Below are 11,509 nucleotides of genomic sequence, written 5' to 3' on the forward strand. Positions count from 1 at the left end.
TGTCTGCTTAGACTTATCTTCTCCTTTTATGTGCTTTGGTGATTTCAGTATGCATCTTGCATGTTATCTATGTGCAAAGAGTGCTGATAGCTTACATTGCCTATTAGATGTGTAGATTGAGTTAGTATAGATGGTGAGTTATATGGTATGTATGTTGCATTTGCACCACCTTAGGTTATCTAGGTTTGCCCATTGATCTCAAGTTGTTCAAAATTCTGTTCTATTAAAATCCTAGTGTAACTATTGTTATTGCCACATTGTACTCGATGTTAAGTTCTCTTGTATCCATGTGTTTATATCAGTCCTTGTTTTCCTCTATATGTTTATATCAGTGCATGCATAGTGCTGGAGCCCATGTATATCTTATGTCTTCACTTCCTTGGAATTTGGTATGGTACTATGATCATGACCATTAACAAGCTTAAAGGCTTTATTTATATCTTAATTATAGTGCATTGCGGTGAACCCCACGATGGAGAGCTGGGAGCTGGCAGCTCTCACTGATTTTCAGGTATGGCACTTGTGCTAGTCTGCTAGTGAAAATGCAAATGCACATGTGCTAGCTTGCTTGTGAAAATGCAGATGCAAATGCAAATGGAAGTTGTGCTAGTTTGCTACAGCTGCAGATGTGCTAGTGAAAATGCAGTTGGCGATATCAGTGTTTTCAGAAGCCCAGTTTGGTATGGCTGCCAGATTTTCAGACAGTTGCCAGTTCTAGCACATCTGCAATTTCAGTTTGGTATGGCTGCTTCAGTCCAATTCAGTTGGCTTCAGTTATTTTTAGTTAGCTTCAGTTAGTCCTAGTCTAATCGTGTTAGCTTCAGTTCAGTTATCTTCAGTTTTTCCCTAGTCCTAGTTCAGTTAGCTGCAGTTAGTCCCTGGTCAGTAATTTCTGAAGTAGCAAGATTCTGAAAATGCAGTTCCTGTATGTTTCTGAAAACCGAGCAGACAGAACCGAGCAGTCCAATTCTGAAAATGCAGTTCATGTATTCCTCTTTCCTACATTTCAAACATACCCTGAGAGTAGGGTCCATGTTCTACATGGTAGCATTTCTTCTCTTTTTGAAGATAGATTACACGTTTAACACTTTCCTGAATACCTCATAACTTAATTCAGGTAAATTACTGCTATGTAGTAATTATTTGATTTTGTCTTTACTCTTCAAGGACCGAGCAACTGAAATCTTCAAGAAAATTATTCAGTTGCTAGCTTATAAACTGATAAAAATTGCAGAGGCGTTTCTGTTCAACTCTCGGAATGACCAATCAAGCTGTTAACGCAGCGAAGGAGGCAGTTCAGCGCTCAGAGGACCTTGATATAAGGTTTGGAATTTCAGACTCTACATGCTAGCAACTGCCCATTTCTGTTTGAAAAGGAGAAGATTGTTTCCCCAGATTTCAAACAGAAGTCAAGAAAACAGTTTGGATTCAGATTGTGAGCAATTCAATTGGGATGACTTTGAAGTTCTAGAGATAAAGAGTGCACTTAATGAAGTCCTTGATTTAAATCAAACAGAAAAAATAGATCAGGCCAAGAGATTTTTTTTGCTCGCACGAACGCGCACATGTTCTACAAGATGCTCACGACATCCGATACCAGCACACACATCTTTAGAAATATAGTGTTCACATACAGTGTTGGCCGAGTTCACAGACATTATACCAACAGAAATAAATTCACAGTACAGCTACGGCGTAAGGACCTCCTTATAGACAATATTCTTTGTGTATGTTACGCCATTTATTGTTGACTTCTTTTCCACCCCCTTATTCATTTTATCATCAGTGACTGGAATTACAAGTACCTTCACATTCAATCGAGTTGTGGCCCTTGAGAGAGCAACATATAGCTGGCCATGAGAGAATACTGGTTCGGGCAAGTACACAGCAACATTAGGAATCGTCTGTCCCTGGGACTTGTTAACAGTCATGGCGAAACTTAGTCTTACCGGAAACTGCTTCCTTTTTAAATGGAAAGGGAACATCTCGTCATCAGAAGGGCACAGGGGTATACGAGGCAAGAAAACCCGCATTCCAGCATGCTGACCAAGGACAATTTCAGCATCGATACTATTTTTTTGGAAACCACGTACCACCAGCCGTGTACCGTTGCAAAGTCCGTTAGCAGGGTCTATATTCCTAAGCAACATGACTGGGCACCAAATTTTGAGCTTCAGAACGTGCGGGGGTAGTCCATTAGGAGTCAGCGTGTTTAGGAATTCCAATGGATAATAGTTATTAGGATCGTCCACCGCGGTGTCAAAGCTATGGTACATCATCTGCTCCCGTTGGAAACGATCGATCATCCTCATATTTATCATATCAACCCAGTCGTTCCGAGTAGTCAATATTGCTCTTGAAGTGATGTAGCTTGTATTAGACATGTTTTCGTTTAGACTGGGGTAAATGTCATCTATCAATCTGTCAAGGTCGCGGTCATCACCGGTATATGGCACACATACCTCATCTGGAAGACGAACATCACCATCGTTGTTCACTTCCTCAGTTCCACCACCGACACGCAACAAATATTCTGCAAACCATGGGTCGCTCTTTGCTCTCATGTTGCGAACAAGCTTTAGGTGGCTCATTGATTCCCATAGGTAAGAACTCCGTAGAGAGGCAGCAACTATCTGAGCCCTTGACCCTTTACGTACAACAGGGAGTACTTGTCTGAAATCTCCACCAAACACAATAGTCTTCCCACCAAAGGGCAGATCAGGGCGTCCCATGATATCACGCATGCTGTTGTCCAACGCTTCAATTGATTGTCTCTTAGCCATTGATGCCTCGTCCCAAATAATGAGCGACGCTTTCTGTAGCAACTTTGATGTCCCACTTTGTTTCGTGAAGGTACATATAGCACCATCATCAATAGTAAGTGGTATCTTGAAGCGTGAATGGGCAGTTCTCCCACCAGGCATTATGGAAGCCACAACCCTAGATGTAGCTTTTGCAACTGCAATCTTGTCCTGACTACGTAGCACCGCAAGCAATGCCTTATACAGATAAGTCTTTCCAGTACCACCAGGCCCATCCACAAAGAACACACCGCCATTACTGGTGTCAACAACAGATAAGATCTTTTCATAGGCAGACTTCTGCTCCTCATTTAGGGTTTCTTGCAAAGCAACATCTTCTGCCGTCGCCTCGATAATTTCCTCCTCGTAAATCTCTCTATCAATACCTTGTGAATCGTCATATCTATCGATGATAGCAGGTAGAGGGAATGTCTTTATGTCTTTACCCATTGACTGCAACATGTTTCTAATGTCAATCAAGACCATCTGCTGCAAATGGCGTTTACTCTGAGTAATACGATGATAATCCTCGGACATTGTGTCAAGGTGTCTCTGCCACAATTCGGCCACATCATTCGGCTCGCAGAAAACCAGTATCGTTGCAAACAACCTCCGTAGCGCTGATGGCATTTGGTAAAGAGCAGCTTCATTGAGACACTCATCTATTGTGTTGTCTGCTTCAAGTAATCCCCTTCTTTGTGCTGCCTCACGAAACGATGGTAGTGTGTCACCGTCTACTGTCCTTAGATCCACATAGGAGGTAGCACCAGTAACATGATTTAGGAGGAGCCGAAGATAGAAACGCTCCCCCTCAGATGGTAGAGCAGAGACGATTCTACCGACTTGTCCACCCGTATTCCGTTTCCTCCTTTGCCACACTTTGCCCTGCTGCCAAGTGTACCACTCAGGGAAGTCACGATACAGGATGCCCCGAGCCTCCTCGTACAGCTTATTCGCCTCAAAATGTGCTGTAATCATTGACCTATCAGCACCTGGACGGTTGACGACTCGCTCGACCATTTGTCGCTCGTGAAACGTCACCATGTGCATGTTTGGAAGATGGAGTTGCAGCTGCATCACAGATGGAGAGTTCTGACTAAGCTCAAATCCATATATCCTCCATAAGGCTTCCGGAGGAGTCACCCACCTTGCATCTCTATACTGCTGGATCTCATCTACATCACCATTTTCCTTACTCGCATCTCTCATAACAACAGACGCACGATCATGGCCTTTGTATATGTACTTGAACAGGTACTTAACAGCCTTGATGCTCCCACATGCCTCAACATTGATGTGACAGTTGAAGAGCCGAAGCAGGTAAGGGTTGTAAGGGACAACCCATCTATTGTCCAATTCACATCCTCGAACCTTTTCCTTACGCCCATCATCACGACGTCTGTAATTAGGATATGAATCCTTCCCTTGCATGGTTGCCTCATGGAAATGCCGGGGGTATTGATGCTTGCACGATGCACGACCCTTAGTGCATGGGCAGTTAGGGTTTAGCGACCCGCACGGGCCATGCATCATATGCTTGATAACCATCTTTCGCAGTTCAGGGTACTTGTTGGACGGGATCTCAGCTGAGATCAAAAGGTCATACTATTCAGGGCACGTGAGCTTGTACTTCCTTTGCATGATGAGTAGAAAATGGGCATGTGGCAAACCTCGTTTCTGAAATTCCACGACATAGACGTAGGCTCGGACTTTACCGAGTATATCCTGTTTAGTCAACCTATGCTTTAGCTCCTGTAGTTTCGCATGAAAGACACACACTACAAGATCAGGACGATCTTGCGGTGTCTGTCCAGGTAAAAGCTCGCTCTTTATCTCATCCCAGTTAGGGTTACATGTCATGGTAAGAAAGATGTCTGGTTTACCAAACTTCCGCACCAGAGCCATAGCATCCATATATCGACGTCTCATGTCACGAGGACCGCCAATAAACGACGGTGACAACACAGTTCGCTTTCCAACCTTCTCTCCTCTAACATCTCCATCTAACATGCTATCCACCAAGCCCTGATATAGGTCTGCCCTTAACCGATCCTGGTTCTTACGTATGAAATCTAAACGGGAGCTCTCAATCTTAATGTATGTGTCGACCGCGAACTGCTGGAAAAGTCGTTTACCATGAAGTATCGGATTGAATACCCCTGGACGTATCTGAAATTTGTAGCAGTAGTAATCACGCACGGACACACATAGATGGGTAGGAGGTTCTGCATACGCAAGAATCGATTATTCAGTGATGCCGAAAACATATTTAATAATGTGAACAACTTAGAAATTACAAAAAACAACTAACCCGCATCTTCATCATTTCCATTACTTGCCCTATGCGTCGCCCGGTATGCATCCACTTCGCCCATGGATACACCAACCTTTGGGATATTTGCATGCCATCCAAGCTCACCTCTAGGGAAGAACAGTGGATATGATAGCGCATCGTAGCATCCATGGTATGAGCGGATGCCGTGGCTTGACCTATCCTTCCCATGTAGCATAACACTCTTGCTGAACTGGCCTCGCCGTTCGCTCCCCTCGATCCAGACAGCGGCCACCTCCGAAGTGAGAGGTGTGTTATATGTCTTCTGGTTCAACGTCTGGTCAAGGTTCAATGCGATGTGATAGTCAGCAAGGTTCTCAACATGACCCATGCTCCTAAGGTGCTCAGAGTACGGATTTCCACGAAGTATGCCAACTATCTGTTTAATAACCTCTTGGTCTTTCTGAATCTGATCTTCACGACACTTACGGTATCGATGCTCGAGACTGGGATCATCATCGTAAAAGTAAAGCTCCAGGTGTTTGTGCTCTGCCCCACATTCACTACCGAATGACTTGATATTATGGTACATCATGCCTTGTGCACGGAATGTGTATATACCAGAATCTCTCATATTAGTTGTCATACTGTCGAGGCAACAGTACAGGGAAGTGAAAGAAAAATGGCCATTAAAAAACCTGATGTTATCACGAAAGTGCCTAGCATCAGAGTCTGCACTATCCCACAACCTCATGAGCTGGGGAGGGGTCTCTAGTGGGGCTAGCTCAACCTTCCCACCTCGACAGCAAAACCCAGGCGGCTCATACTCAAACTTCTTCGCAGTGCAATAACCACAGTCGGGAACGTGCTTCAGCATATGTGTTTCTTCAGGGATGTTACTGTAGACCTTGTCGTACGGGTCAGGCACATCAGTGACAACAGATTGATCTTGAGTACCATCTATCTCGAAGTCCTCGTTAGTGTCCTCATCTGATATTTGTTTTGGAAAAGAACGATTAAGACATTGGAATTTTAGATACGCATTGTTATAGGAATAGAAATTGACATAAGTACAATTACCAGCGAATAGATATCCCTCGTTCTCATCATTATCCTCTCCGAATATGACACCCTCATCATCGTCATCAACTGGATCGTGAAAATACAATCCAAGTAAAAGACATGGCATTCAGGGTTGAGAAAATATATAACCTCAATAAAGATTTTTGACAATTACCATTGGAAATGAACCTTGGGATCGACTGGCTTTGCTCCAACACACTTCTTTGTTCGACCATGTGTGCACTCCCATTTGTTGCCACGATCGCACTTTGGCGTGTATTCCTATATTGTACTGATGGAAACACACGTTTAGTCGGACTACATTTTATCGTCGCCGTGCAAGATCCATTTACAATTGGTTAGTATAATTACCAGTGTTGTTGATCTCTATAGTTGAACCGGGTTGTGTCGAATCATCCATTTGTCCGACGTCACTAATAGTATCCTCAGTCAAAGTAGCCACGTTACGTGCAATGTTTGCTTCAAATTTCTTGTTTTGACGGGCTAAGATAGCTTGTCTTTCACCAGGCAGAACATGATGTTTACGTCTGAGTGGCTCAGTAGACATATCGGGTGAACCGACATCCTCAGTTTGTGTTGAAGCTGGCATGAAAGGTGTACTGGTGTATTCAGGGATAACCCAGTCGCATGCGTTATCAGAGGATGAATCAGGTTCCAATACATCTGCTGTAGAGTGTACAACCTCAGAGGTATATGTTGGGACCTCCATGGCGATGGACCCCTGATTCAAAGTGCTAGCTTGCAGTGCTCTACGTTTTCTTATGTACTCTAACTTTCCCTCTCCGCCTTGGTGTCTGATTGTACAACCTAAGCTGTTCATTTTGGTCACCTATAAAATATGAACACAATTACTCTCCAATTGTAGGTTTATGAGTAGATTTATTAATTAAAATTGGACAGTTTTCATCACCTCCTGACACATTGGGTATCACATTGTGTCCCTTGTTTCGTTGACGTGCTTCACGACGCTTCCTATTCTTCTCGTTTTTTTGTTCAACGGACATCGCTGCATATCTTTCCCTATCCCTTTTTTGCTTACGCTCCTTAGCATCGAGCATTGGTCCGAGCAATTCATTTTGATCACCTATAATGTAAGTTTGTGTATTAGTGTTCCCTACTTACTACGTTTCGACGATGTATGGTCAGTTTGTGTATTGACCTTTACCTCTAATGATATTGCTAGAGATGTCTGTGAATGGTTTGCGATCGGCATTATGTCCCATCTGATCTATAACAACAACAGTACCCGAGAAAACATGAGCATAAAAATAATATGATGCAAGAACTAAGGGTGAAATGATATGACTGCAATAAACCAAGCGGATAGAAGATCAAAAAAGATGCCCTTGGTAATAGAGGTTATAGAAACAAGCATCATAACCGAGAGTAAAGAGATAAGACCTAGAGAGAGGTGATAAGAGAACGATGTTGGTGTCTGTATAAGATAGTGTATTATATTCCAAGTTTGAACTGCATAGATGGATATGGGTGACGCGCTAAGTAATTGTTTTCATAACTCTGGTGATGTGTCATATCTTCCTGGAGCATGCCTAGCTCCTATAGATGGGCTTCGGTATACCGAATGTACATTAAAATTGTTTCGGATTTGATCTGTATATTTGACGTTATTTCACGAGCGAAGTTACGATTTGAATGTCAAAAATGACACAACATTAAACCAATATAATGTTGTAAATGCAAAACGTACGGGCTAAACCATTTGATCGTCCACTTATTCATTGAGATATGTCCCAGTAGAACAAAATGTTTTACAAATATTGACACATGTAAGTTGCATCAATAACAGTACATGTATTCCATCATAAAATTCAGATTTGCAAAAGTTACAGACTCTATCTACGCCTTTGGTCGTCAAGATATCTAACGGCAAACTGACGATCGTTCCGCGCCACCAAAGCCTTTTGAATTGCTGCAATGAGTGCAACATTTAATCACATGTATACTCAGTTCACAATATAATTAAAACAAGTACATAATTGTGATGTAGGTAACCTTAGAAAATACTTACGTTCAAAATAATGGGTGTTGTGATGGAACGGTTTGAAGTGTATTGTTGTATGGTCAGTTGATTCGAGACACTCTAGAATAGCATATTTAATATATTGAATATAAGAATCATTATAAAAGAAAAAATAGTGAATAATGTGTTAGCAAGGCGTAAACATATGTTGTACCTTGTTTTCTGAACCGCCGAAACATGGTCCCAATTATGATGCTATAATTCTCATTAGCCAACGCCCAACGGAGTGCATTTTTGTTTAGTAAATCGCCCCAAACTTTAATGGTATGTAAAGACCACCTTGTGCCATTGATTTTGTGAAGAATTTATTAGTACTAATAGATTTAACATCATATTGGTAATATATTAATGGAATATACCTAGCATCCATTATAACAATCTTCCTGAATGTACCCCACATTGTGCGATGGATTGTATCCAAGTGGACGACAATAGCCATAATGTCTACAAAAAGCACAATTAAATATGGATTAATACTCAATTTTGTGTAAAGGAATTTTTAATAGGGTTAGTAGATCGATATATTCTTACCAACTAAAGTCCTGTTTGGCAGCTCGGCAATATCATCAAGGTTCAAGAATATATGTTTTGGAAATGGCGGCATTTGAACTGGGACAGTGTATGGCTCTACGACAGTTTGGTGGGTGAAATACAACTCCATGGTACCATTTAGATGTCGAAAATTAAATGCACCCGGATTAAGACCAAACCATACGTTGTGCATCTTGTAGACATGCTTTTCATGGAGCAAACTGTTGAAGTATTTGACTATCTCATACCGCGTTGCAATGGCCTCGATCTTGGCTCCCTAATTTGATTTCAGCACAAAATAGATTGTGGTACGAACATTATATATAGTTATGTAAATGAAACCTAAAAAGGGGTTGTCTTACATTGATGTCAGACAAAATGTAATGTTGCCTGTCACGATAACGTGGTTCAATCGGGAATTTAACTTCAACTCGAGCGACAATACTATACTTCCGTTGTACCCCATAAAAATCTTCATCGCTATAGTCGTCGAACAACCTGAAGCTATATTAAACATGCGACTAAATAACATTCATAAATTTGATAGCGAAAGCTTGTGTTAACTATTGTTTATAATATAACTTACACAGGCATCCTGGTTTTCTTGTCCAATGCAACTCTTTCACGGTTCAATACGACTGGCTCCATCAAAACCTATTATCATTTGAAAATATTTTAAACTAAATTGTAAAATAGTCCAATGCATTGATATGGCACGACATAGGAGCAGTGTGGGTTGGTTGGTTGAGCACTTATTTAGGACTGTAGGTCTGACTCATAAACGTGTGGGCTGGTTGGTTGAGCACTTAGTTTGGACTGTAGGTGTGACTGTGATTAAGGCTTGCAGTTCACGAGTCTGCAGCTCATGCAGAGGTGGATGGCATGCATGATTGCGTATGACGGGTTTGTATTGCCCAGTTGGTGCTCAAGTACGGCGTCTACAGCTCATACTAAATACCTTTGATGACACAATGCCTAAAACCTTACTGGCAGTTGAAAAGAACAGACCTAATATAGTGGTGAGGTTTCTTGATGAGGATGAAATTATTCAGGAGTGCAAAGCATTGCACTCAATACTCATAAACTTGTAATTTTCTTATTTGTTGTGAGCCACCAAGTATCTTTTTGTTTGACTTATTATAAGAGCACAAATGGGATACGCTAGTTACAACTTATATGTTGTTGGACTTATTAAATGTCGCAAGACTACTTTCTAATTGCAGACAAATTCCATATTGGGTATGCGCCTCTCACGTTGGTATCAATTTCAACTTGCTCTGTAGATTACATTAGACACAATTGTTTTGTTGCTCATTTCTCAAATCTGTCTCGTTGTCCGATACTAATCTAAGTATATTTATTTTGGTCCTGACTCGGTGGCACGCACGTAGAACAAGCTCTTTCCCTCCCACAAGGTCCATCAGGCGAGTAATCTACTACTACTCTATAAGGCTGTAAAGAGGTCTACTACTACTCTATAAGGCTGTAAAGAGGGCGTCCACAGTTTCGCCATGCCCCCGCCCGGCGTCCATCCTCGCGTTGCCCGCCCCACCCGCCCCTGCTGCGCACGGCCTGAGACAACGCCCGTGATCCCTGCCCCGGTGCCCCCGCGTGATGCCCACCCGTGATCCCTGCCGTGCCCCCGCTCACCGTCCTCGACGCCGTCTCCCCTCCCCCTAGACCGTGCTATCATTCCCACGCACAAGCAGTGGCCACATGTTGTCAGGAAAGATAGCAGAGATAAAGCTAGGAGAAGTTAGTATTTTCAGATTTACATTGGTTCTTGTACTACGAGAGGAGCTGAACACAGCGTTTAGGGAGAAGTTTTGAGAGAACATGTTTGGTAGGAGGAGCTGAAAACAGCCTTTGCTGACTTAAGCTTAAGTGTTTCAAATTCTCTCCCCTCTGGCTTAAGAAACGCAGCATATTTTTGGCACTGTCACCAGAAAAATTGGGCTTACATAATGGTATTGAAAGAAATAAATCATCGCTAATTTTAACCACAAGTGATGTAATGTGCATTGTATTTATTGTAAAACAGGAACTGAGGCAATGTTTGCCGACCTTGGTCTATTCAGTGTGAGAGCTATACAGGTAATCGAACACTGCTATTTCCCGGCTTTACATTTTTCTGAATGCATGCACACACTAACTACTAACCACATTGATTATCACAAGATGTGATTGTGGAGAAACACCTTGGCAGTGTGTTGAGAACATGGTCCTAAACTGTGTAAAACTATTTTCATGTTGTAAAGAAATAGTCTGAATGTTGAACCTCAAAATTACTTTATGTGTCGATTCAGTTAGATATTCGTGGTAAAGTGTTATTATACTACAGATTGGATTTTTCAGTAGTTCTTTTTCCTTCGTATCTACCCAGTAATTGTTGCAAATACATTATACAAATCAATTCCAGGTAAGGGCATATAAGAATGTTGAACTTCAAAATTTCGGGCAAGGCGGAGGCGACAGGAGTTGGGTAGGGGAGAGGGAACGCCGGTGGGGCAGAGGAAAAAGGACTGTATCTGTTTTTCATGATGTTTTCTTGTCCAGGTCATCTTGTTTTGGTTGGATTTTTGTAGTATGACTGTATCTGTTTTTCATGATGTTTCTTTAGTATATTGAAAAATACCAAGTTATGAAGAGAAATCCACTATGTGGATTCATGAATTCCTTTTCTGATGCTAGCAGCCAGCATTGGTCTCATTGTGACATACGTTGTGTTTTATTCTATCCATGATTTACTTATAGTGTTGTTGTCTGCTTGACTTTACTGCA

General features: G+C 41.9%; 1 long non-coding RNA gene across 1 annotated transcript; it reads right to left on the reverse strand.

The window, feature by feature from the left end:
- Window positions 1–8,030: 8,030 nt before the first annotated feature.
- LOC103637813 (uncharacterized) lies at window positions 8,031–8,443 on the reverse strand. The gene is made up of 3 exons (XR_558378.2): window positions 8,352–8,443; window positions 8,186–8,257; window positions 8,031–8,086 (listed from the first exon to the last, which is right to left on the reverse strand). It is a non-coding gene; the product is annotated as an uncharacterized lncRNA (long non-coding RNA).
- Window positions 8,444–11,509: the final 3,066 nt, after the last annotated feature.

The sequence above is a fragment of the Zea mays genome, chromosome 9, assembly GCF_902167145.1.
Source record: "Zea mays cultivar B73 chromosome 9, Zm-B73-REFERENCE-NAM-5.0, whole genome shotgun sequence".
Lineage (NCBI taxonomy): Eukaryota > Viridiplantae > Streptophyta > Magnoliopsida > Poales > Poaceae > Zea > Zea mays.